The following is a 26,781-nucleotide window of genomic DNA, read 5'->3' as shown; positions in this document are numbered from 1 at the left end:
TTCTTTATTTCTTTTGATTTTCTCTTCCTTCTTTTTTTGTTTTGATGGTACTGAGGATGAACCCAGAGGCATTCTACCTCCAAACTACACCCCAGCCTAATTTGAAAACAAGGTCTCACTAGATTGCTGAGAGCCTCACAAAGTTGCTGAGACTGTCCTTGAACCTGTGATCCTCTTGTGTCAGCCTCCTAAGTACTGGGATTACAGGGGTGCACCACCACGCCCAGCTCCTACTGTGATTTTCTAGTAAGTTGTGGGAGCCCAAGACCCCTATGGGTTACAGACAACAGACAAGGGCCTCAAAACAAGTGCTCAGGATGGTAGCCAACATCTACTTCGCTCAGGTCAAGGAGAGAAGACAACAGGGTAGGGTGAAGACCAGGTTAGAATCAACAGATAAATCCAGCCTCACAAAGATGCTGGGGCCAGCCAACTGACACCAAATGGAGGAGGTCTCATTTGGTGAGAGGAGTCAATCATTCTCCTGGGTCTCCTCGCTCTTAGGGTTTTTTTCTTCCACTAATCTGGGGTGGTAGAGTGGCGGTCATTTCCCTACCTTAACCAGCAAACCACCACACACCTGGACACAACAGCCAGATTTCAGATACAGAAATAAGTAAGCTGCAGACATAAGAGTTTTCTTAGCCAGGACTTTTAAGCCATATAGGGGGCTTTTGGGGGCAGGACTGTCCACAGCTCAACAAGTTGGCCAAGGAATTTTTTTTTTTTTTTTTGGTACTGGAGATTGAACCCAGGGGTCTTCTACATAAAAGCTATACCCTCAGCCTTATTTATTTAGTGTCAGCCTCCCATGTTACTGGGATTATAGGCATACACCACCATACCTGGGTCCTTTTAATTTTTTTTTTTTGCGGACTGGGGATGGAACCCAGGGGCATTTGACCTCCGAGCTACTCCCCCTGCCCCATTTTTTTATTCTTTATTTTGAAACAGGGTCTCACTGAGTTGCAGAGGACCTCACTAAGTAGCTGAAGCTGTCTGCGAAGTGAGATCTTCCGGTCTCAGCCTCCCAAATGCTGGGATTACAAGCGTGCGCCACCACGCCCGGCTCCCCTGTCCCATTTTTTATTTTTTATTTTGAAACCGAGTCTCACTAAGTTGTGGAGGGCCTCACTAAGTAGCTGAGGCTGTCCGCGAACCGCAATCCTCTGGTCTCAGCCTCTGTAATGCTGGAATTACAAGCGTGAGCCACCATGCCCGGCTGGGTCCTTTTTATTTTGAAAAAGGTCTTGCACGTGGCGTGGTGGTGCACACTTGTAATCCCAGCATTTGGGAGGCTGGGACAGAAGGATCACAGTTCATGGACAGCCTCAGCTACTTAGTGAGGCTCTTTGCAACTCAGTGAGACCCTGTTTCAAAAAATAAAAAAAAAATAGGGCTGGGGATGTCCCTTGGAGGTAGAAGCCCCCTGAGTTCCATCCCCAGCACCACACACATACAAAAAAAAAAAAAAAAAAAAGGAAACAAGGTCTTGCCAAGCTGCTGAGGGTCTCACTAAATTGCTATAGCTGGCCTGTAAACTGCAATCCTCCTGTCTCAGCCTCCCAAGTACTAGGATTACAGGTGTGGACCACTACACCTGGCTACCATGGAATTTTTCTTTTCTTCTTCTCTTTTTTTAATTCCTCAGGGAATTGAGGCTTTTAGGAACACACCTTGTTAAGTGCACGGCACGAATCCTTTTCACCCTCAGAGAAGCAGCATCATGTGGTCACCACTAGTGGTGTGTGTGTGTGTGTGTGTGTGTGTGTGTGTGTGTGTGTATGTGTGTGTGTGTGTTCCTAAAAGCATCTCTGGGCATCTGTCCCATCCTGTGAATCTTCAATCTTCCAACAGATTGCCCCCTTTGGAGGAGGGAAGGCAGAGGGGTTTCTGGAGTGGGGAGACGTGTGACGTGGATTTGGGATTCTGCTCTGCCAGGTCCTTGTACGGGGTGTCTATCTCTGAAATGGAAATCTCCACCTCACAGGGACCTTGACAGAATGGAATGGAAATGCGTATTAGAGTCACTGTGTGAACCCATCTTTCTGACATTTACTGGACCTATCCTACGTGGCTCTCCATGAAGAAGAGCCGCCATTCACAGGAAGCCGGTGGGATACCATATGCGTTGCTTGGCATTTTCTGTATGTTATTTATTTAATTTAATCCCCACAGTAACCTTATGAGGTCGGTTATTATAATTCTCATAAATGAGGAAACCGAGTTGCAGAAGAAAACTTGAACCCAGAACCAAACCCAAAGCCCACCTTCCATGCTCACACTCTCTAGTATTGTGAGTTGAGATCTTAGGAAAGAATCAGAATGAAAGCCTAGCTCACATGCAGACACAAATGACTGAAAAAGATGCTAGTTCCCGGCTACACTGTATGTGGCTCTGTATAATAAGGATGAATAATATTAGTGTTAATATTTAAAATTAAAAGCAGTAACTTGGTCCAAAACATAGTCTTGCAAGTTCCTGGTGGAACTTGTGTCTGTTTCCTGTCTGTCTCCTACTCTCTTCCTCTGGAACAAGGGGGAAATTGCTACCAATTTCCCAGGGCTGTTATCAGAAGTAAATGGACCTAGAATATGCAGAAGCAGCTGCAACAGTGCCGGGCTCTTGGCAGACACTGAATACATGGAGCTAAGTGAGGTTCTTTGTATCTTAGAATCCAACAGTGATACTGGAACATGCACAGATACACTGATTTTTAGCATTTGAACACAACACCAGTGGGATGGAGGTGGTGCTTGTTTTTTGTATTGAAGTTTTTTTGTTTTGGTTTGGTTTTTTTTGGTGGAATTGAGGATTTTATCCAGGAGCCTTCTACCTCTGAGCTATACCCCCAGCCCTATTTAATATTTATTTGGAAACAGGGTCTCATTAAGTTGCGGAGGGCCTCACTAAGTTGCTGAGGCTGGCTGTGAACCTGTGATCCTCCTGTCTCAACCTCCAAGTACTGGGATTACAAACATGTACCGCCACCATGCCAACTGTAATTGAGTTTTTAAATTTTTATTTATTTATTTATTTATTTATTTATTTATTTATTTATTTATTGTGGTACTGGGGGTGGAACCCAGGGACTTTTTCTACCTCCGGGCTATACTCCCAGACCTTTTTTATATTTTATTTGGAAACAGGGTCTCACTAAGTTGCCCGAAAGCCTCACTAAGTAGCTGAGGCTGGCTTCGAACCCATGCGATCCTCCTGTCTCAGCCTCCCAAGCGCGGGGATTACAAGCCTGTGCCACCATGCCCGGTCCTGTAATTGAGTTTTTAATCTTTTTTTGCCATATTTTTTATTGTTTATTTTGAAATGGGGTCTCACTAAGTTGCAAAGGGCCTCACTAAGTAGCTGAGACTGTCCACAAACAGCGATCCTCCAGTCTCAGCCTCCCAATTGCTGGGATTACAAATGTGCCCCACCACACCTTAGTAATTGAGTTTTAACAATCAGATGGTGGGACCTGAGGGCAAGGCAGAAACAGAAAGCCCCAAAGCAGGGGTCACATCCACTCCCCTTTCAGATCCCTAGCGGGGGGCCTGGGAAAGTGAATCCTTCCTCTAGAAAAAAAGAGGACAAGGGACACAGCTCAACAGCAGAAAGAGAAAGCTTCAATGCAAGCCAAGGATGGACGCTCTGTTGGCAGAACAGAGAGAGCCACCCTAACAGACTAGGGTAGACATCTTTATGGGATGAATCCAGAGGAGGGGTCACTCTAGAGGACCTAACTGAGGACTAGTATGGGTAGGTGCTGATTGGGTCAAACTGGTGCAATTTCAACCCTTCATTAGCATATCTGTGTGGGTGCCTTCCTGGTAGGGGTCTGGTGGAAAGCACTGCTACAGGTTTAGAAGAGTTTGTTCTTTGTGGTTGTCCTGTTGCACTAGCTCAGAGAAAGACAAATTCTAGCAGGCTGCTGCGGGCTGCCTCCTACACCCCTCTCTATACCCTTCTCCCATTCGGTTCTGTAATGTGACAGGGTGGCTGTGAGGAAACAGAGTCCACATGTGCAAACAAAGCTCCCAGTGCAGTAGTCCCCACCCCTCCAACGGCCTCTCTGAACCTCAGAGCATTCGTAGATCCCAAAGGGTTTTGGACAACCTCCCACTGTTTGGTATTTTTTGTGTACAGGATTTTTCTCCCCTACTAAAACTAAACAATTTGAGGGCATGGTGCTGTCTGACTCGGCCTGCGTGGGCTCACACTAAAGTAAGTGTTCCACACTGTGTGTGGAATCTGTGAAGAGCCAGTGAGCTGGGTGTGGTGGTTCACATCTGGAATCCCAATACTTGGGAGGCTGAGGCAGGAGGATCACAGGTTCATGGCCAGCCTCAGCTACTTAGGCCCTCCTCAACTTAGTGAGACCCTGTTTCAAAATAAAAATGAAATAGGGCTGGGGGGTGTAACTCAGAGGTAGAATGCTCCTGGGTTCAAGGTATAGAAAGGTAGAAAGAAAGAAAGGAAGGGAGGGAGGGAGGAAGGGGAAAGAAGGAAGGAAGGAAGGAAGGAAGGAAGGAAGGAAGGAAGGAAAAAGAAAGAAGAGGGAGGCAGTAAAGGAAGGAAGGAAAGAAGGAGGCAACGAACGAGAGCTGGTCCTTGGAGTCCAGTTCGGCAGGGACCCATGGCTGGGTGCTCCCCCACCACACAGCTCCAAGGTGGGGCCCTTCACTGCATGGATCCTCTCGTCCTGCCCTCAGAGGTCCAAGAAGAGAACTTGTGCTCTGAAAGGCTGACTGAGGCTAGGGCAGGACAGGTGATCAGTACAAAGCAGCAGGTTGGGGGAGACATAAATTCTGCAGCCTGGGAAGTGGAAGTGATTCCCCCCCCCCCCCCAGGAGAGAGGAAGGGGCCCCTGAGCCCTCAGCCTCCGGCCCTCCCAGGGAGATGGCCAGCGATGGCACACTTGTTCTGGGCTCGCTCTTGTCTCCCAACCCCTCCACTGACGTTCAACATATGGGCCATCCTTCCGGGAAGTCACCTGGCATGGCCACCTAAGGAGGCTTGGGCTTTGGGAACAATCAGACCTGATTTCAAATGTGGACTCGGCCAATTGCTGTTTGTGTGATGCTGGCCAAGTTCCCTAACCCATCTGGACTTCAACGCCCAATATTACTAATGTCACTCTTTAGATTTGACTAATTTCACTATGTTACTTAAATGGATGCAAGCTAATAATTTTAAGTCCCCAGTGGTGCCAAGCATATAGCATGTGCTTAATAAATTATTCCTGGGGGATACAGTGTCAGGTCTACTTGAACAGTACACTTTCTTTCTTTCTTTCTTTTTTTTTTATGGTACTAGGGGTGGAACCCAGAGGCTTTCTACATCCGGGCTATACTCCCAGACCTTTTTTAATATTTTATTTGGAAACAGGGTCTCACTAAATTGCTGAGAGCCTCACTAAGTAGCTGAGGCTGGTTGAACCTGTGCGATCCTCCTGTCTCAGCCTCCCAAGCGTGGGGATTATAAACGTGCGCCACCATGCCCGGCAGTACACTTTCTTTACCTCTGTTTTCACCCAAATGAAAGCCAGCCAGGCACACCAAGGCACTGGGCTGCCTGGTCTGGGGTGGGAAAGCTGGAGGACGGTCCTCCCAGGTGCCTGGGTGACCTGGTAAAGCAGAGTTACAGGCGGAGGATTCACCTGCATCACCTGCCTGTGCTGGGCAGGGGTTGCCGGCAGGCTGAGCCATCCTCTGCCCGGAACACAGCCTCTCTCCCCTTCCCCTACTTCCCTTTCTCCAGTAAAGACTCTGGCCTCCCAGAAGAAGGGTTGGACACTAGCTTGGGGCAAGAAACCTTTCAGGACTGGTGACAATAAAGATCAACAATGCCAGCCGGGCATGGCGGCACACATGCTTTGCACGCTTTTAATCCCAGCATTTGGGAGGCTGCCGAGGATCGTGGTTCAAGGACAGCCTCAGCTACTTAGTGAGGCCCTTTGCAACTCAGTGAGACCCTGTTTCAAAATAAAGAATAAGCCGGGTGTGGTGGCACATGCACGCTTGTAATCCCAGCATTTGGGAGGCTGAGACTGGAGGAAATGAGTCCATGGACAGCCTCAGCTACTTAGTGAGGCCCTTTGCAACTCAGTGAGACCCTGTTTCAAAATAAAGAATAAGCCGGGTGTGGTGGCACATGCACGCTTGTAATCCCAGCATTTGGGAGGCTGAGACTGGAGGAAATGAGTCCATGGACAGCCTCAGCTACTTAGTGAGGCTCTTTGCAACTCAGACCCTACTTCAAAATAAGGAATAAAAAATAGGGCAGAGGGTATAATTGAGGTCGATTGCCCCTGGGTTTCAGCCCCAGACCCACAAAAATAAAATAAAATCAACAATAAAATAAAACAATAAAATAAAATCAACAATAAGATCAACAATTGCAAACTTTGTAGGGCCAAGTGTGTGCCTGGGATGTCGTGGGCTTGTTATTTCATTCATGATCACAGCCCTAAGGGAGAAGTGCTTTTTCTTAATCTGTATGTGTGTGGGGGTTACTGGAGACTGAACCCAGAGGCATCCTACCTCTGAGCTACACCGTCAGCCCTTTCTTATTTTTTATTTTGAAGCAGGTGTCTTGCTAAATTGCTGAAGGTCTCAGTTTCTTTTTTTCTTTTATTTTGAGGTTTTGGGATGGAACCCAGGGGCATTCTACTTCCAAGCTACACCCCCAGCCCTATTTTTTATTTTGAAACTATCTGAGTTGCAAAGAGCCTCACTAAGTAGCTGAGGCTGTCCACGAACCATGATCCTCCTGTCTCAGCCTCCCAAATGCTGGGAATACAAGCATGCGCCAACATGCCCAGTCTCATTTAGTTTCTGAAGCTGATATATATATATTTTTTCCAGTACTGGGGATTGAACCCAGGGGCATTCTACCTCCAAGCTACACCCCTAGCCCTATTTTTTAATTTTTAATTTTAAAAAAGGGTCTCACAAAATTGCAGAGGTCCTTACTAAGTAGCCAAGGCTGGCTGCGAGCCTGTGATCCTCCTGTCTCAGCCTCCCAAGTACTGGAATTACAAGTGTGCGCCACCACGCTGGGCCCCTGAGGCTGGTCTTGGACCTGCAATCCTCCTTTCTCAGACTCCCATGTATTGGTATTACAGGCATTCGCCACCTTGCCCAGTTTACTGTTCCCATTTTATAGATGAGGAAACAGAGAAACCCAAAACCTTTTTAACAGGTAGAGAACTGGGATTTAAAATTAATATGACTCAATGTCCACTTGCCACAAGCCCAGTACTTTACTAGGTGCCTTTAGTGAAACCCACCCTTCCTTCCATCCTTCCTTCCTGTCTTTGTACTAGGGATTGAACCCAACGGTATTCTACTGCTGAGCTACACTTTATTTATTTTTATTTATTATTTATTTATTTATTTTGCGGTACTGAGATGGAACCCAGAGACATTCTATTTTTGAACTACATCCCCAGCCCTATTTTTAAAAATTCTTTATTTTGAAATAGTGTCTGAGTTGTAAAGACTAAGTAGCCAAGATTGTCTGTGAACTGCGATCCTCCTACCTCACCTTCCCAAATGTTGGGATTACAAGAGTGTACCACCACACCTGGCCTTTTTTTTATTTTTTATTTCGAAACACACTAAGTTGTCGAGGCTGGCCTTGAACTTGCAATCCTGCTGTCTCAGCCTCCTAAATACTGGGATTACAGGTGTGTGCCATCACGCCTGGCTAAATGAAACCATTTCAAATCTTCACAACATTAGGAGCTGGGTGTTTCCTTTTTACCATTAGGGACACGGTGTCAGGATGAGTGACTTGCCGAGGCCGTGCAGCCGGGTAGCCAGGCTCGGGATCCAAAGCCTGTGTCTTTCTGCCATTTCTCCTGTACCAGCAAAGTTTGGAAGGAGGATTCCAAAGGGAAGAAAAAGTAACTTTCATAAACCCCTGGTATGTGGCTGCTACTTTCTCACAAGTGTCTCACTTCGTCCACATAACCACAGCATCAAGAGAAAATAATTAGACCCAAGAAGAAAACCAGGCTCAGAGAGGTAAAGTGGCCTGCCCAAGACCGCACAGCTGGTAAGCAGTACACTCAGGATTCGTTTTCATTACTATCTACCGAGAACTTGCTCTCTCTATATCTGCTGGCTTTGCAATCTTGCTTCGCCCTCCCTGCCTGCGCCAGGAGCCTGCTCTCCATGACCGGGATGACAGAGCTCTCGTGTCCTCTGCTCTCTAGTTCACTTAGATGAATAATCCGCAGGCTATCAGAGGCCGTGAGACAGAGAGGTAGGGTGTTTGTCCCTCCCCCTCCTTCTCTGCCGCTTTGAGTAGCCTCCTACAGCTCCTGTTGGACAGCGCCTTCACGGGGCTCCAGCGTGCACTGGGTCCCAGAACACCACTTCCTCCAAGCACCTCTTCTCTAGGCCTGGGAGTGGGGAGAGCTGCCCTCGGCACTCCCTCCCCGTCTCCACACTCCTTGCCATAGTCTTCAAATGTCCCTGATCTCCTTCATCACCCCGGCTGAGTGCCCTGCCCAGCTGCCCCTCTTGCTGCTCTTGGAAGGAGGGCCAGCAACTTCTCTGCGGGTCAGACAGCCCCAGGTCTTTCCCAAACTAATGAGTGGATAGACTGGACGGTGGCCAGGCACTGGAGGCCAGCTCTTGACGCTGTGCTGGCCTCCGTCCATCTGGAATCGCAATTTGGGGCAGCTCAGCCTCTGCAGGGCCGGTGCCCCGTCTTCAATATGTGGGGTTCCGCGAGAGGTTCTCTCTGCTCCTCCCAGCCCTGACACCCAGGCTGCTGAGCTGACACCCAGAGAGGGGAGGGGCCTCGCTGCCCCCGCACAGCAGGCAACGTGTGAGAACTGGGACTTCTGCCTCTTAAATCTACGACTGCATCTCTGCTTTACTCTGGAGTGTTTCTTTTTCTTTTTGTTTTTCTAGTACTGGAGATTGAACCCAGGGATACTATACCACAAAGCTACATCCCTAGTCCTTTTCTTATTTTTTATATTGAGACAAGGTCTTGCTAAGTTGCTGAAGGTCTCATTAAGTACCTGAGGCTGGCCTCACACCCGTGACCCTCCAATTTCAGCCTCCCAGTACTGAGATTATGGGTGTGTACCACCACAGCTAGCTTACTCTGGAACATCTCTTCCATGATCAATAAATGTTTTATCAGTGGTGGTTCAGTACATACCCTGTGCCATCACAGCCAGCTTACAATCTAGAACCCGTCACCACTCTGACACGGTCTACGACTTTGCCTAGCCAGGTCCCTGTCCTCTCATTGCCCCTGGCTGAAAGCTCTCCTTTCCAGATGCACAGCCACTGGAGAAGCTGGGAAAAGAAGAATGATCAGGCAGGGCAGGCAAGACGAGCAGCCTCCCCCGCCTATGTAAATACCAAGAGAAGAGTGTGTGAAGCTCTTGGAGATGAGCTGTCTGCTTGGAGAAAAACACCTTCATTGATTGAATGTATAATCTGTTCTGGAAAACATGGTCCTTGGAATAGCTCTCAGCCGCCCGGTCCCGTGCTGGGCTGTGAAAGTTTAACTTCTGTCTGCTCCCTCCCTGTCCCTCCCACTCCCTGGAATTTGGAGGAGAGGAAAGAGTAGGGCTGGAATGCAGAGAGCCAAGGAGCCGGGGTCATGGGGAGCATGAGGGGTTCTGTGTGCAGGAGGACATCCAGCAGGCACAGGGGACTGAACCCAGGGCATTCTACCTCAGAGCTCCACCCCCAGCCCTTTTAATTCTTCATTTAGAGACAGGGCCTGCTGAGTTGCTGAGGCTGGCCTTGAACATGTGATCCTCCTGTCTCAGCCTCCCAAGGACTGGGATTACAGGCCTGAACCACCATGCCCATTATGGGTTCATGCCCTCCTCTTTAAAGATCCTCTTGAAGCAGGGCGTGATGACGCACGCTTATCATCCCAGCATTTGGGAGGCTGTGACAGGAGGATCTCGGTGTGTGGACAGCCTCAGCTACTTAGGCCCTTTGCAACTCAGTGAGACCTTGTTTCAAAATAAAGAATTAAAATAGGGCTGGGGGTGCAGCTTGGAGGTAGAATGCCTCTGGGTTCCATCCTCAGTCCTGAAGAAAAAAAAAAAAAAAAAAAAAAAAAGAAAACATCCTCTTGAGGAAGTGGAGGAGAAAGCCCCAGTGGCAGTTCTGCCAGAGGCTCAGCGAGGCAGCTCCAGGAGAAAGCAGGAGAGCGGCTGGCCCCGGGCCAGGGCGAGCAGGAGGAGAGCAGATCAATCAGTGTCCTGCGGGGAAGGACCGAGCAGACAGCTGGGATGCACAGCGATGGGATGAGGGTAGGGTGTGGGAAGAAGCTGCCAGAAGAGGGCAAATGGGGTAAAGTGAACTGGGGGAGCAGAGCCTCCAGCCCAAGAGGAAGAGGCCCTGCTTTCCCATTCCCCTCAGGGCTTTTGCTGTTTAATTGAATAATTCCCGGCCCTGGGGTAACTCAAGAGTTTCTCTGGCTTATTCTCGAAACATCACTGAATTGCCTTAAGATTCTACTTGGGGTTTTTCCTTCTAAATTTCCACAACTGGTCCAGCTTTTCTCTGCCATTTTAATGTGCTTGGTTTCTCTGTCATCTAATTCCCAGGGAGCTCCAGAAGAGAGCCAGCCTTGGAGAAGCCCCTGAGCAGACAGACCTCCTGTGACAGTGTGGGCCAGGCCTGGGAGGACCTGTCCACCTGGGACTGAGGTCCCGGCATCTTGGCCCCGTGTCCCCACATGCCCTCCCTCCCCAAACACACTCAGGCAGTGTCTGACCGGCCACAGGATGGAGAGAGCTAATAGTAACTCCCTGGAATGACACAGGCGTGCCTGAGGTCCTTGGGTAAAAAATGCAGACTCCAGGGATGCTGAGTGGCCTTGTCAGCTTAGGGTGAATTGTTTACCAGTAGCTTTTCTCCTCTGAGAGACACCCGGCCGCCCTCACCTGCAATCATCTGGTTCTCCATCGCTGGACCTTGCAGCACAAGGTCCTGGTTGTAAACCTCCCGTGATTTCAGTGTCCCTTCCACACACACACCTGATCAGCCCCAGCCTTCAGCCCTCCTTTCCCTCCCAGGGCTCCACTATGTGCCTGACCATTACAGCCTCCCACCCCTACCTCTCATGTTCTGACCGTGTGTGTGTGTGTGTGTGTGTGTGTGTGTGTGTGTGTGTGTGTGGTACTGGGTACTCAGAAGCATTCTACCTGCCAGCTCTAACCTCTAACCCTTTGTTTTGTTTTAAAACAGGGTCTCACTAGGTTGCTGAGTGTCTGTCTCTCCAAGTTGCTGAGGCTGGTCTTGAACTTGCAATCCTCCTTGTTCTGACCCTATATTAGCTCCCTGGGGCCACCCTAACAGTACTAAAGCTGCGAGGCTCAACACAATGGGAAAAGTGTTCTCTCGCTATGGGCCAGCAGTTCAAAACCAAGGTGTGGACAGAGCTGGGCTCCCTCTGAAGGCCCCAGAGCGAATCCTTGGGCCTCTTCCAGTTGCGAGTGGCTCCTGTGTTTCTTGGCTGGTGGCAGCAGGACCTGAGGCTCTACTTCTCTCTTCATGTGACTCTTCCCTGTGTCTGTGTGTTCTTCCTTCTCCCCCCCCTCCCTTTTTAATTTTTTGTGGTACTGAGGATGGAACCCAGGAGCATTCTACCTTCAAGCTACACCCCCAGCCCAATTTTTATTCTTTATATTGAAACTGGGTCTCACTGAGTTGCGGAGGGCCTCACTAAGTAGCTGAGGCTGTCCACGAACCGCGATCCTCCAGTCTCAGCCTCCCGAATGCGGGGATTACAAGCGTGCGCCACCACACCCGGCTTTTTCTGTCTCTTGTAATGGCATCTAATATTGGATTTAGAGTTCACTCTAATCCAGTATGACCACGTTTCAATTCTTACATTAAGCACATCTACAAAGATGCTATTTCCAAAGGGGGTTCCATTCTGAGTAAGCATTAATTCTGGGGAGACACTATTCAACCCACAAGAGTGCCCCTTTCATTGTTCTTGCCTTCTGAATCCCCAAGCTTGGCTCAGGACCACAACCGAGCTTCTCCCTTTTGACCTTGGGGCTGCTGAGCTTAGCCTTTAGCTATTTCCTGCTGCGCCTAACTACTCAGTGGTCCTCAGCTAAAAGATGGCCTCCTGTCCTAAAGAGAGTTCTCCTTCAGGAGCCAGCTCTACAGAGGTGGCCACGGTTGGTGGGTAGGAACTCTCTTGGATTCTAACACTAAGGCCTCTAGAGCGAATCTGTATTTCTACCTTCTCCACCCTCGTAAGTAGGATGAAGCCAGGCTCACGTTGCTCTGTTGATTGAAAACCATTCATTCAGCGGGTATGGTGGTACAATCTGTACTCCCTGTACTTGGGAGGCTGAGACAGGAAGATCACAGCTTCAAGGCCAGCCCCAGCAACCTAGTGAGACCCTGTTTCAAAAACTAAAAATAAAAAGGTCTGGGGTTGTGCCTCCGAAGTGGAACGCCCCTGGGTTCAACTCTCAGTACCAAAACCAAACCAAACCAAAAACATTCACTCAGGTGTTTATTAAGTATATATTAAGCTGGGCGTGGTGGCACAGGCTTGTAATCCCAGAATTTGAGAGGCTGAGATGGGAGGATCACGGTTCGCGGACAGCCTCAGCTACTACTTAGGCCCTTTGCGACTCAGTGAGACCCTGTTTCAAAATAATGAATAAAAAATAGGGCAGGGGGTGTAGCTCCGAGGTAGAACGCCCCTGGCTTCCATCGCCAGTACTGCAAAATAAAAAACAAAGTATATATGAGTACGTACAACGTGCCTTGCACTCCGATTCAGTGCTCTGGCCTCGTCTCCCACAACCAATGAGATCATTGCCACTTCAGAGCTTGCAAGAGTTTTCCACACCTTTGCTGTAGGATCTCCATTCTAAAATTTTCATCTTTAAGGTTACTAGACAACCCCTTAACCCAGCCCTAACCTACCTTTTGACCTTGGTCTCCTACAGCCCACAAAGATAGCCAGCAGAACTGTCACCTGAGCCAGCTCTTACACTTCGGTGACAGGATGCTTTAACTCCAGTTGGGATGTCTTTGCCTCCTGTCCACCCGGAAAACTCTTAGTCTTCTTCAAGGTTCAGTTTCAATGTTACCACGTCCTGGGAGACTTTCCTCGATGGTCCTGGCCTGGACTCTTTTTATCTGTCACATGAATCTCTTATTGTATGGATCCTGCGGGCTTGCAAGGATTTGTCTGTATATCTAGCTCTCTTCTCTCTCGAAATATAGGATAACATTTTATTCCGGTTTTTTGTTTTTTGTTTGTTTGTTTGTTTTTGCCGCTCTGGGGATGGAACACTGTTTCAAAATAAAGAATAAAAATAGGGCTGGGGGTGTAGCAAGACTGTTTCAAAATAAATAAATAAAAAGCCAAGCGTGGTGGTGCATGCTTGTAATCCCAGCATTTGGGAGGCTGAGATAGGAGGATCACAGTTCGAGGACAGCCTCAGCTACTTAGGCCCTCTGCAACTCAGTGAGACCCTGTTTCAAAATAAAGAATAAAAAAATAGGGCTGGTGGTGTTGCTTAGAGGTAGAACACCCCTGGGTTCCATCCCCAGTACTGCAATAAATAAATAAATATAAACAAACAAATAAATAAAGCCAGGCATGGTGGTTCACACTTGTAATCCCAGTACTTGGGAGGCTGAGACAGGAGGATCACAGGTTCAAGATGAGCCTCAGCTATTTAGTGAGGCTCTCAACAACTTAGGGAGACCCTGTTTTAAATTAAAAAATATATATAGGTCTGAAAGTGTAGCCCACAGGTAGAAGGACCCTGGGTTCCATCTCAATAACCAGTAACACACACACACACACACACACACACACACACACACACAAATAAATAGCCGGGCATGGTGGCACACACTTGTAATCCCAGCATTTGGGAGGCTGAGACGGAGGATCACGGTTCGCAGGCAGCCTCAGCTACTAAGTGAGACCCTCCGTAACTCAGTGAGACCTTTTCAAAATAAAGGATAAAAAATTGGGCAGGGGGTGTAGCTCAGAGGTCGAATGCCTCTGGGTTCCATCCCCAGACATGCAATCAATCAATCAATCAATCAATAAATAAATAAAATAGACTGGGATGTAACTCAAAGGTAGAATTCTTTGGGTTCGGGTTCAGTTTCAATCTTCAGTATCAAAAGAAAAGAAAATTGCTTCTGTCAGGGCAAGTGCCATGCTTGTCTAATGGTAAAAGCTTTTTGGATAAATGAATTAAGCACATTCTCAAGACTCTTCCTGTCTGATTCCTGGTTCCTGAATGATGAAAGACAAGGAAGTCATGGTCCATTCCAATAGATGGTAGAGACACAACACTCGACCGTCTCCCTTGATCCTCACGTGCCTGCCCGATGACCGTCACTACCCCCATTCTATCCTTAGGAAACCAAGGAAGGCACACAAAGAAGCACAGCTTACCAGTGTCTTGGCTAAGCCGCCCAGAGAGGCCCAAGTGCACCTTGAAATAGCTGGACTGACTTACAGGTCCTTTAAAAAAAACACACAAAAAAACCTCTGTGTCCCTGGGGAACTGTAGAAAGACATTCCCGGAACCTCAAGCTTAAGTCACTTCAAGAAAGTAAAACATAAAATACACCAAGTGATGTGAGCATGTATTAAGGTATCATTTTGAATCTTACTATGATGTATAATCACAATGCATCAAAAAATATTAAAAAAGGAGCCGGTACGGTGGCGCACACTTGTAATCTCAGTACTTGGGAGACAGAGACAGAAGAATCACAGGCTGCGGCCAGCCTCAGCTATTTAGTGAGACCCTCTGCAACTTAGTGAGACCCTGTATCAAAATAAAGAATAAAATTAAGCTTGGGGCCGGGTCTGGAGACAGCAAGGCCGGGCTGGAGCCTGCCCCACGGCAGGCCTGGAACTGGGGCCTGCTCCACAGCAAAGGGCCAGCGGGTTTCTTCAGCTGTGTGGCCAGGAAGCACTAGAAGCTGCCGCTCCCTCACCTAATCTCTCAGCAGATTTCCAGACCCAAGTGACCTCTATTAGAAAAAATTGGTTGTGAGTGGATCATCTTGTCAAAGTTACTCACCTTCTGGCTTTCAGGTTTTCAGTAAGTGGGAATAAGTGTGGAGAAATACAAGCTCTAATACATTGTTGGTGGGATTTCAGGTTAATGCAACCACTTTGGAGAACAGGATAGAAGATCCTCAGAAGAAGGAAAACGAATTTACCATATGATCCAGCAATACCACCTCTGGGTATCTACCAAAATGAATGAAAACCAAAATACCAAACTAATGCATGAGCAACCATGTTCATAGCTGCACAGTTCACCATTGCCAAACTGTGGAACCAGCCAAGATGTCCTTCAATGGATGAGTGGATTTCAAAACTATGGGATATGTACATTATGGAATTTTGCCCAGCCATAAGGGAGAACAAAATTATGGCATTTACAGTGAAATGTCACAAAAAAATAAGAAATCAGATGTTTTTCTTAATGTACAAAATATTAGGGAGAAATGGGTAACAGAAGAAACTCTAGATGAAGAAGGGACCCTACAGAGGAGCAATGAAGATGACATAACTGAGGGGATAAGAGGGAGGATAAGGGAAACTCTTTAAAGCACATGATGTACTTAAACATATCAAAGTCAATCAGGAAGCCAAGCAGGGGTAGGAGGGAGGGGGAGGGAAGAGGTTAGGAATTGGGTAGGGGCTGATTGGGTGATGTGTGCATGTACATTTCCAAAAGTTTTTCTCCCATTGTGATGTATGACTACAATGCACCAATAAAAACTTATTTTAAAAAATAAGCTTGAGGACTTCCGGGAAGATGTCGGCAGAGAAAAGCGGGGCTTACGAGCCCCACTAACAACCAATCTCTATTACCACATTATCAGCGCCTTTCATAGCCAGAAAACACCATCAGCAGAGAAACAAAAAATGTAATTTCAAGGGACAGAGAAAAAGAGGGCTGGAAAAATGAGACACCAGAAACCAGACCACAGTGCTGCAGCCGGAGCCGTGGCGCAAAGCGGTGGGCGCCATTTTCCCTTGCAGCACCAGGCTCTAGAGAGGAGGGGAACTCAGAATGGAGCTCAGAACCAGAGAGGAGATACGCCAGCCTCACGCCCGAGGATGTGGTAGCAGTGCCTTACTGCTAGCGGCAGCAGCGAGCTCACCGGACAGCACCAGACCAACACACTCAACAGCCCACCAGGCTCCAGAGAGGAGCGGTGGACAGCAAGCCGAGGTGAGCTGCTGCGGATCAGCCGGGAGGAATTCGGCAGATTTCTCAGCGCAGGGAGCATCTAAAGCTCCCAGAGGCTGGGCTCAGCACACCCCGCAGGGACTCAGAGCGGAGCTCAAAAACAGAAAAGAAATATGCCAGCCTCACGGCCGAGGGTGTGGCAGCGGCGCCATATTGCCACCGGCGGCAGCAGCAGCGAATTCACCGAGTCCACGACAGCTCCATCTGCGCACTCAACAACAGTGAGTCAAATTGTGGCCCCTAGAGGAGAAATCCCAGTACTGTACTCCCAGAGACTTGACCCAGTGGGGGAGTGGCGGTGGCAGAGATATCACACCATAGGAGAACGCTCAACCTGGCACCCCCCATGGTCTAAAGCAGCCTCTATCGACTCCCTGGGTCGGAGACTCTGTGATACAACCCAGTAAAGGAGTAGTGGGGTCAGAGATACTACAGACTCGAGATCCAGAGCGCCTAAAGCAAAGTCGTAGTGACCCAAGGGAAGAACCCAGAGAAGGCACAAACTTCCAAAATCATGGGAAAGAGAAATAACACTGGAGCAATGAATGCCCACAACCCCACAACATCAGAACCCGATAAAACAGAAAATCAGAGATTTCTAGAAGATCAAATCAGGAAAATAACTGTAGAAATAATAGAGGTGTTTCGAAAAGAATTCAGAGAGAGCCAAAAAGAGATAAAGGATGCAATTAATGAAGTAAAGGCCTCATTTCAAAGCATGAACAACCGATTAGACCACATGGAGAACAGAATCTTGCTCTTAGAAGATGATCATTCCAAAAATGAACACATAGTTTCTAATCTAGAAAAAAATATCCGACAGCAGGAATCTGATATTGAAGAAATATGGGTCCATTTTAAGAGAGCTAACCTAAGAATAATTGGAATAGAGGAGGGAAAAGAAAGTGAAACCAAAGGGATCAACAATCTCTTCAAGGAAGTAATAGCAGAAAATTTTCCAAACATAGAGCAAGAGGTTGATACACAGGTCCAGGAAACTTATAGAACTCCCTTTAGACAGGATCGGAGAAGAGGATCCCCACGCCACATCATTGTCAAAATGACCAATGTGGAAGCCAAGCAGAGAATCTTAAAGGCAACAAAAACAAAGGGCCAACTGACATTCAGAGGCAAACCAATTAGAATCACTCCAGACTTCCCAAACCAAGTCATGAGAGCCAGAAGGGCTTGGAGTAACATATTCCAAACTCTGAAAGAAAACAACTTCCAGCCAAAAATGTCCTACCCAGCAAAACTTTCTAACAAATTAGATGGAAAAATAAGAAGCTTCCATGACAAACAGAAACTGAAGGAATTTATGTCTTCAAAACCAGCGCTAGAGAAAATACTCAAAGAGATTAACTACAAAGAAGAAATAGGTAACACACACCAGAACCAGAGAAACAAGATTTTCCATCCAACAGACAACTAAGATTGGTTATCTGTGGAGATTCATTATTTATGTTAGTCTTTTACGTATCTCTAAATTGTATTGTTTCCTTCTATTGTTGCTAATTTTTAGAATTTCTAGTTGAAATATTAATATACCTTCAGATATAGCATTTGGAAATATTTTATCCCATTCTATCAGTAACTATTAACTCTGTTTACATTGTCTTTGGATATACAATATATATTTTTTAGGGAGTTTGTTTACCCTTTTGTTGCCTGTGCCATTGAAATCATATCCAAGAAATCACTGCCAATTTCAATGTTGTGAGGTTTTATGACCCAGATTTTCTCCTAAAAGTTTATAGTCTTAAGATTTATATTTAGGTCTTTTATCCATTTTGAGTTAATATTTGTATATGGGATTAGGTAAGAGTCCAATTTTATTCTTTTTCATGTAATTATTATTTTTCAACAATATTTAGTTAAAAGATTAGTATTTCCTCCACCAAATGTTCATGGAAACCTTGTCAAAAATAACTTGACAATATATGGAAGAATTTATCTCTAGGCTTTTATTTAACTCCAATGGTTTATATATCTGCCTTTAGAACAGTACTACACTGTTTCAATTATTATAGCTTTATATGGTTTGAAATCAGAAAATATACATCTTCTAGCTTTGTTCTTCTTCAAGATTGTTTTGGGTATCGAGAGTCCATATTCCATATCAGGATAGATTTTTTCTGAAAAATAAATAAATAAATGTATGATAGTTTCGCCCAAAGAAAAAAAGAAAAAAATATTCTCTAGTAAGAAAGAAAGCAAAAAGAAATTTTGAAATGTTATCATTAAGTCATCAAAAGCTTGGTATCAGACAAATGAAACTGTTATGTGAGATTATCATCGTTAATATTGGATAAATTGCTATAATACTATATGTCAACCACTAAGCCAAGCATGGGAAGGAGGGATGGGGAGGGAACGGGGTGGGGATCGGGTAGGGGCTAACTGGGCAATGTGTGCATGCATGTCTACAAAAGTATTATCTTTATACCATAATGATGTATGAATACAGTGCACCAATAAAAAAATTAAAAAATTAAAAAATTAAAAAAATAAAAAAATTAAGCTTTGCCAGGCATGGTGGTGCACGCTTGTAATCCCCACTCTTGGGAGGCAGAGACAGGAGGGTCGCACAGGTTTGAAGCCAGCCTCAGCTACTTAGTGAGGCTCTCAGCAACTTAGTGAGACCCTGTTTCCAAATAAAATATAAAATAGGTCTGGGAGCATAGATCAGTGGTAGAAACCCTCTGAGTTCCACCCGCAGTAACACCAAAAACAAAAAAGAAAAAAAAAAGAATAAAAAGAATTCTGGATATGTAGCTCAGAGGTAGAATACCCCTGGGTACTGCAAAAAGAAAGAAAGGAAGAAAGGAAGAAAGGAAGAAAGGAAGAAAGAAAGAAAGAAAGAAAGAAAGAAAGAAAGACCAAATTAATTATGGATATACTTCATTTTTAGAAAAAAACTCACTCTAAGCTGGGCATGGTGGTGCACACTGGTAATCCCAATGCTTGGGAGCTTGAGACAAGCCTGCAGGTTTAAGAACAACCTCTGTAAGGTAGTAAGACTTTTAGCAACCTAGTGAGACCCTGTTTTAAAACAAAAAATAAAAAAGGGCTGAAGGTGTAGCTCTGAGGTAGAATACCCTTGGGTTCAATCTCTAGTACCACAAAAAGAAAGAAAGGAAGGAAAGAAGGAAGGAAGGCACTCCAGACAATGCTTTAGAAATATATAAAAGCAAGACTGCGAAAGACTCAAGTCTAAAATAGGCGACAGGACTAAATGCAGCTGGCGAGAGTTGTGAACCAATCAATAGTTCCTGATCTGCCTGAAGGAAGGGCATGGTGACCCAAGGACTGTGGTCTGCGGGAGTCCAGAGCAGGGGCTGTCAAAGGACGTAAGCAGTCATGGTATCGCCAGCTCTACCTGAGAAAGACCCCCTGGCTCTGGAGAGAGACTGCTGTGACCAGGAGCAGTTCATCACAATTTTCTATCTCGTGACAAAATGCCCCCTTTGTTTTCTGTTTTGTTTTGTTTTTGTGGTACTGGGGATTGAACCCAGGAACATTCTACCTCTGAGCCACACCCCCAACCTTATTTTTTATTTTTTATTTTTTATTTTTTTATTTTTTGGTGGTACTGGGGGTGGAACCCAGAGGCTTTCTACCTCTGGGCTATACTCCCAGACCTATTTTATATTTTATTTGGAAACAGGGTCTCACTAAGTTGCTGAAAGCCTCACTAAGTAGCTGAGGCTGGTTTGAACCCGTACAATCCTCCTGTCTCAGCCTTCCAAGCGCAGGGATTATAAGCGTGTGCCACCACGCCCAGCTTATTTTTTATTTTTATTTATTTTTATTTTATTTTTGTTTCTGTGTCTGGGGATGGAACCCAGGGTCATTTGACCTCTGAGCTTATACCCCCTGCCCTATTTTTTTTTTTATTCTTTATTTTGAAACAGAGTCTCACTAAATTGCAGAGTAGCTGAGTGCCATCACCATTACAAGCGTGTGCCACCATGCCTGGCTTATGGTTTACTTTTATTTTTAAACAGGGTCTCACTGTCTCACTAGGTTGTTACTAAAACGAGTGTGTGGTGGTGCACAATTGTAATCCCAGCATTTGGGAAGCAGAGACCAGGAGGATCACCCGGACAGCCTCAGCTACTTAGTGAGGCCCTTTGCAACTCAATGAAACACTGTTTTAAAACAAAAAATAAAATCCAGGTGTGGTGGCGCATGCTTGTAATCCCAACACTTGGGAGGCTGAGACAGGATAGCACAGGTTCGAAGCCAGCCTCAGCTACTTAGTGAGGCTCTCAGCAACTTAGTGAGACCCTGTTTCCGAATAAAATATAAGATAGGTCTGGGAGTTTATACTGGAGGTAGAAAAGCCTCTGGGTTCAAGAATAAAAAATTGGGCTGGGAATGTAGCTTGGAGATAGACGGCTGCTGGGTTCCATCCCCAGCACTGAAAAAAAAAAAAAAAAACAAAAAAAAAAACAAAGTCTTGCTACTTGCTGAAGCTGCCCTCAAACCTGCAATTTTTCTGTTTTCAGCCTCCCAAGTACTAAGGCATATGTTACTACACCTGGCTTCTCTTTGAACTCACTAAGCAACTTTCTGATTATTTGTTTTCCCCAAATAGGAAATACGTGGTGGGAATTAGCACCCATTTTACTTTTGCCTAGGGTTCTTCAGTCTCTTAGGAGTTTAGTCATTGTAAGTTAATGCCCCATAAACCCCAACAGCCATGAACATGCTTTAAGTTCACTGTCAGGAACTGCAGAACCAAGCAAGGGCCATATGCTGGTCCACAGCAACCTGGTGAAGGAAATTCTACCCGGGAGGCACCTCCATCCCCTGTAGATGTCAGGAATGAGATTCATTCTCTCTCTCTCTCTCTCTCTCTCTCTCTCTCTCTCTCTCTCTCTCTCTCTCTCTCTCTCTCTCTCTCTCCAAGCAAGGTTCACAGGACACTTGGTGAGAGCTTTTTCAGAGACAGGAGAGGAGGGAGGCAGGCCCAGGCAACACGGGCTTATTGGAAGAGAGCACTGTGGCGGCCTTCAGGCACCCAAGACAGAGAGAAGCAAACAATAGCTCTCATCAGTTTTCCCTCCAGTGAGCAGACAAGGGCGAGCCTTGCTCCTCCCCCATAAAGAGATGGACAGATGCGAAGCTCCTAGACAGCAGCAGCTAAGCGCCCGGGCTGGCTACCATCCTCCCCCAGGGAGAGTCAGAGGGGGCAGGGCAGTATCCTCCTGCTTCGCCTGCCTGAGGGGACAGCATTTCCCTTTTATCACTTTCCTCTGGGATCAGGGAGTGATTGAGATAATTTACCATTTAATGTGGGCAGATGGCTTAATTAAGCTAAACCGAAAGGCATTCACAGTGACTCTGAGTGTGTGAATGAGGGGTGAGGAGGGGCGAGACCCAGGGAGCCACCTGCCAGATGTGTCCTCCGCCTCTGCCCACCTCCCAGACGAGCCAGAAGCACCAAGGCTCAGAGCGCACGCGGGCGACCTGCCCACTTGGGAATTCGGGATCCTGGTTCCCTCCTGCAGCCTCTGCTAGAGCAACCTGAGCAGGCCCTGGCTGGTGCACTGGCAAACGCCTCTGGAACTATAGGTGGCCTCCAGATCCAGAGACAGCAGCCGCGCCCTCCCTGAGGCTGGCTGGGTTCTGGGTGATCCTCACTGGATCAAGCCACAGGGAGCTCAGAGTTGGGTAGAGATGCCAAACGCCTGCAAAGTTACAGGCAGGGCCTGAGAGAGTCCAGTCCTTCTCCCCAGTTTTGCAGATCGTAATGTGAGGCCTAGACAAAGGACCAACAGGACAGGGAGGAGAACACAGCTTCCTAGCTCTTGTGCTGGGAGTGTGTGTGTATGTGTGTATGAGTGTGTTATGCATGGTGTGTGTGTATGGATGTCTATATGGGGGGTACAGAAAGTACAGCTCCCTTCGCAGCCTCCCTTTTTTTTTTTTTTTTTTTTTTTTTTTTTTTTGCGGGTCTTGGGATAGAACCCAGGAGCATTCGACCTCCAAGCTACACCCCAGCCCTATTTTTTATTCTTTATTTTGAAACAGGGTCTCACTGAGTTGCAGAGGGCCTCACTGAGTAGCCGAGGCTGTCCGCGAACCGCGATCCTCCTGTCTTAGCCTCCCAAATGCTGGGATTATAAATGTGCGCCACCATGCCTGGTGTCCCTTCTTGTTTCCTTCAGTTTACAGGTTCCTGCCCTAGGGCCAGTCCCTTCTCGTCTCCCTGTGTGTGTCTGAAGTGGGAGTAGGAACCCCGAAAGGGTAGTGAGTTTCCAGCCATCATTCTTTCCAAGACCGGAGCCTCTCAGCCCTCAGAAACAGGTGTCAGGGGCAGCCCCACGTCATTCCCTGGGTGGATTCTACTTCCACAGATCATTAACCTGTTCTTTCTGCGGATGGCAAGTTTGAAGGCAGATACCAACAACCAGCTGCCCTCCTCCCAATCTTCCGCCCCCTCCCCCCAAAAAAAGCAAACTTAAAATGATTGTTTTGGCCCAGTGCCAGGGCAGGGATGAAGTTTTCCAAACCACAAGCAGCATTTCTTGGCTCATTCGCTGCGCGGCTGTGCTGCTCCAGAAGCCCCCTCAGCACCACGCAGGAGCCAGAATCTAAAGCCGCAGCGGGTCTGAGCGACTGGGGAGGGTGCCGCGGCTGTTTGCTTCCAGGAGGGCTGGGGATGTGCCACAGCAGCGCGGGCAGGTGCGTGGGGCCAGGATTTCCCATCAGGATTGGTGGGCAGTAAACCAGAGCCATGGCGGGGGTGCGCCAGAGGACACTGGGGCCAGGGCTGCTTGGTCCCTAAGCCAGGGGTGAGGGAGGCAAGATGGTGGATCAACAAGCCAGGGACTCGCGAGAGCTGGCCAGGGGTGGTGGGTGTATTTGTCAGGGTTCTCTAGAGAGGCAGAATAGGATACATCTCTATATAGACAAATGAGAGGGGATTTATTAGGACTCCTGTGATTGTGAAGGCTGGGAAGTTCCAAGACAGGCCGTCTGCAAGCTGGGGGCTGTGAGTGAGATGTCAGTCGCATACCTTGGTGCAAGTTTGAGGGTCCTGGAATCAGGGCTGCCAATAGTGTGTCTCCCAGGGTGAGGCTGGAGGCCTGAGACCGGGGATGGGGGCTTCTGGTGCCAGCCCTGGAGCCCAAAGGACAGATGGCCTGTAGTTCTGATGTTTAAGGCCAAGAGTAGAAGGCTGTCTCAGGTCCAGGAGAGAGAGAGAGAGAGAGAGAGAGAGAGAGAGAGAGAGAGAGAGAGAGAGAGAGAGAGAGAGAGGAAGAAGGAAGAAGGAAGAAGGAAGAAGGAAGAAGAAGAAGAAGAAGAAGAAGGAGGAGGAGGAGGAGGAGGAGGAGGAAGAGGTTGAGGAGGAGGAGGAGGAGGGAGGAAGGAAGGAAGGAAGGGAAGGGAAAAGAAGAGAAAGAGGAGAGGAGAGAAAGAGGTGCTGAGTATGAAACCCAAGGGCCTTCTACCTCAGGGTAGTATAAATAAATAAATAAATAAATCTGGAAAGTTCCTAATCTCTAATTCCATCCTATAGGGTTTGTTCTGTTTTAGTCAGAAGCCTCAGTGAGCAACACCTTTAATCACCTCTCCCCACCTGAGATTCCAGAGATGCTTAGTAAACAAAGGATCCCAGAGGAACCAGAAGATTAAGAGGAAATCCAGACCTCCTCCTCCACTGTGGAACCCCACTCACCCCCCACCCACCCCTCATGGAGGTTCTAGAAAAGAACTGAAAAAGCAGCAGACTCACTTGCTCAGACACTTTCTACCTCTAAAGATGGCCTGCCTTCCCCCTCAAATCCCATGCTTTCCTAAATAAAACCTCTGTCTTTTCTCTGACCGGTGCATGCTGAAATTCTTTTCTGCCACAATCTAAGAACCCTATAGAATGTCATGTTTTCTCAGGACATTAGTACTTAGGAGGCTGAGACAGGAGGATCAGAGGTTCCAGGACAGTCTCAGCAAGTAGTGAGACTCTCATCAACCTAGTGAGACTGTTTTTTTTTTTTTTTCCGGGTCTGGGGATGGAACCCAGGGGCATTGGAACTCTGAGCTACACCCCCTGCTCCATTTTTTATTTTTTATTTTGAAACCGGGTCTTGCCGAGTTGCAGAGGGCCTCACTAAGTAGCTGAGGATGTCCATGAACCTTGATCCTCCTGTCTCAGCCTCCCAAATGCTAGGATTACAAGTGTGTGCCAACATGCCCGGCTCCCAGTTTTATTTTATTTTTAAATTGAAACAGTCTCAGTCACTGAGCATGGTGGCGCACACTTGTAATCCTAGCATTTGGGAGGCTGAGACAGGAGGATCTAAGACAGCCTCAGCTACTTAGTGAGGCCCTCTGCAACTCGGCTAGACCCGGTTTCAAAATAAAGAATAAAAAATAGGGCTGGTGGTGTTGCCTGGAGGTAGAATGCCCCTGAGTTCCATTCCCAGTACTGCAATAAATAAATAAATATATTTAAAAGGCTGGGTGTGTAGCTCCCTACACACATATACACACATGTACACACACATACACAAGAACACAGGTCCTGGTCCTGTTTCCCCTAATCAACCAGTCGCCTTAGCAACAACACTGAGTTGCAAAGAACTTCATGAGATAGCTGAGGCTGTGTGAACTGTGATCCTCCTCTCTCAGCCTCCCAAATGCTGGGATTACAAGCATGCCTGGCCTTCAGCCCCATTTTTTATTTTTTACTTTTTGTGTGTGTGTGTGGGTCTGGGGATCGAACTCAGGGGCATTCAACCTCCGAGCTATACCTCCTGCCTTACTTTTTATTCTTTATTTTGAAACAGGGTCTCACTAAGTTATGGAGGGCCTCACTAAGTAGCTGAGGCTGTCTGCGAACTGTGATCCTCCAGTCTCAACCTCCTGAATGCTGGGATTACAAGCGTGCGCCACCACGCCCGGCTTTTGTATTCTTTACTTTGAAACAAGATCTCACTAAGTTGCAGAGAGCTTTACTAAATAGCTGAGGCTGTCTGCAAACCGGTATCCTTCTGTCTCAGCCTCCCAAGTACTGAGATTATAAGACCGTGCCACCACACCTGGCTCAAAGCTCTTTAACCACCATAGGGAATCAGGAAAGGAATAATAAAAATTGCGCGGAAGTGGCACAGTACCAGATTATTTTAAAGCTCTGGGTCACAGCCATTACCCCTCCCTTAGAAATAATGGCAACCATCTGTCTTGCATTACCCTTTCATACTAGGAGTGGTATTTACTAAACCACTGTCTTCCTTTAGATCTCTCCTTCCCCAGGACCCTCCACCCACCATTAGTCCCATTAGTCTCAATGGCAAGTTATGATGAATTAGCCTCCACAAACTCCCCGGAGCCACGTAGACAGGGTGCCTCTAGGCAGATCGCAGCTGGGTGGCTGCTCATTCCCTTAACAGGCTTTTATCCAGCCTCCCCTTTGTATTCTTGGGATGGACTAGTGAGTACAGCAGAACTGGCCATTGCCTTCATGGAACTTACAGTCTAGCTGAGCAACTCATTGCATTACCTCCCTAGCCTCTGCCGTCTTTGCTTGGTGCTTGGGAGACTGAGACAGGAGGATCACAGGTTCAAGGCCAGCCGCAACAATTTAGGAAGATTCTCAGCAACCTAGGGAGACCCTGTTTCAAAACAAAGAGTAAGCTCTTCCGGGGACAGTGTCTAGGGGCACTCAAAATGGTCAGTGTTTGACCTCTTGTCATAGGCTTTCCTACAATACAGCCTCTAACAAAACTAGACTGTTCTGAACCTCTGGCAAGAGGATTGTTTACCTTTATACCAAGAAGGTTGGGAAAGCACCAAAATCTACATGTGGCGTGTGCCCAGGCCGACTGCATGGGGTTTGTGCTGTGAGACATAAGGTTCTTTTTTTTTTTGTACTTGGGATGGAACCCAGAGACATGCTACCTCAGAGCTACACCCCAGCCCTTTATTTTATTCTTTATTTTAAAACAGGGTCTTACTGAGTTGCAAATGTTCCTACTAAGTAGCTAAGGCTGTCCACGGATAGCGATCTTCCTGTCTCAGCCTCCCAAATGCTGGGATTAGATTACAAGCGTGTGCCACCACACCCGCTGCCCCAAGGTTCTTATGACATTATCTAAAACAAAAAAGCATGTCAGCAGGGCCTATGGTGGTTCCATGTGTGCTAAATGTGTCCGTGACAGGATCATGGGTGCTTTCCTTATTGAGAAGCAGAAAAATGTTGTGAGAGTGTTGAAGGCACAAGCACAGAGTCAGAAAGCTAAATAAATGAAGCTTCTTTGAGTAATAAAAATGAAAATTAAAAATATAAAGGTCTGGGGGTACAGCTTGGAAGTAGAAAGTTCCTGGGCTCACTCCTCAATGTCAAAAATGAAATAAATTGAAATAATAGAATAAAATAAAGTAAAAGAGAGACTGCGATAGCAAATTGGTTAAAATTAGGAAGGCAATTCTGATGCGCTGAAAATGGCTAAGAGGGTTCTATGATTAGCCACGCTCCAGTAGGAGAAAGTGATGTGGTTGATTAGTG

At 47.0% G+C, this 26,781-nt stretch overlaps 1 pseudogene across 1 annotated transcript; it reads left to right on the top strand.

Moving 5' to 3' along the window:
* The first annotated feature begins 317 nt into the window (after nt 1–317).
* LOC308260177 (large ribosomal subunit protein eL34-like) lies at nt 318–26,519 on the top strand (annotated as a pseudogene). The gene is made up of 3 exons: nt 318–371; nt 25,952–26,128; nt 26,352–26,519. The product of its transcript is annotated as a large ribosomal subunit protein eL34-like (transcript).
* Nucleotides 26,520–26,781: the final 262 nt, after the last annotated feature.

This window comes from Muscardinus avellanarius, assembly GCF_963383645.1.
Source record: "Muscardinus avellanarius genome assembly, chromosome: 3".
Taxonomy (NCBI): domain Eukaryota; kingdom Metazoa; phylum Chordata; class Mammalia; order Rodentia; family Gliridae; genus Muscardinus; species Muscardinus avellanarius.
Note: the sequence above shows the minus strand (reverse complement) of the source record. Positions and strands in the feature narration are given on the sequence as shown.